Source organism: Geospiza fortis, unplaced genomic scaffold (genome assembly GCF_000277835.1).
Source record: "Geospiza fortis unplaced genomic scaffold, GeoFor_1.0 scaffold2674, whole genome shotgun sequence".
Taxonomy (NCBI): domain Eukaryota; kingdom Metazoa; phylum Chordata; class Aves; order Passeriformes; family Thraupidae; genus Geospiza; species Geospiza fortis.
This window is the reverse complement of record NW_005054763.1, coordinates 101,573-102,206: the sequence shown is the minus strand read 5'-3', so window position 1 is coordinate 102,206 and position 634 is coordinate 101,573.

Below are 634 nucleotides of genomic sequence, written 5' to 3'. Positions count from 1 at the left end.
CACCAGTGCCAACTCTGGCTAGTTTGACAGTGCCCAATGACTCGTGAAGTCTGCGCACAGCTAGCAGGACTGATGAGTTTTCTTTCCCAGGGAAAAGGCCCAGTCTCCTATTCGGGATCCTGTGGCCCGGAGTAGCCGGCTGACTGCTGAAATTCCGGAAAAGGCAGGATGCCTCCCAGAGGCAAGCTGGCACCAGTGCCAACTCGGGCTGGTTTGATAGTGCCAACGGAGTCCCACAATCTGCCATCAAGGACCGGGGCTGGTGACTTTTGTTTCAGAGGGAAAGGCCCGTTGTTTATGTTAGGGGGCCATGGGCCCTGAGTGGCTGGCTGGCTCCTGAAAATCCGCGATACGCAGGATGCCTCCCAGACCCAAGCTGGCACCAGTGCCAACTCGGGCTGGTTTGATAGTGCCAACAGAGTCCCACAATCTGCCATCAAGGGCCGGGGCGTGTGAGTTTTGTTTCAGAGGGAAAGGCCCGTTGTTTATGCTTGGGGGCCATAGTCCCAGGGTGGCCGGCTGGCTCCTGAAAATGTGCGATACGCAGGATGCCCCCCAGACCCAAGATGGCACCAATGTCAACTCGGGCAAGTTTGATAGTGCCAACGGAGTCCCACAATCTGCCATCAAGAAC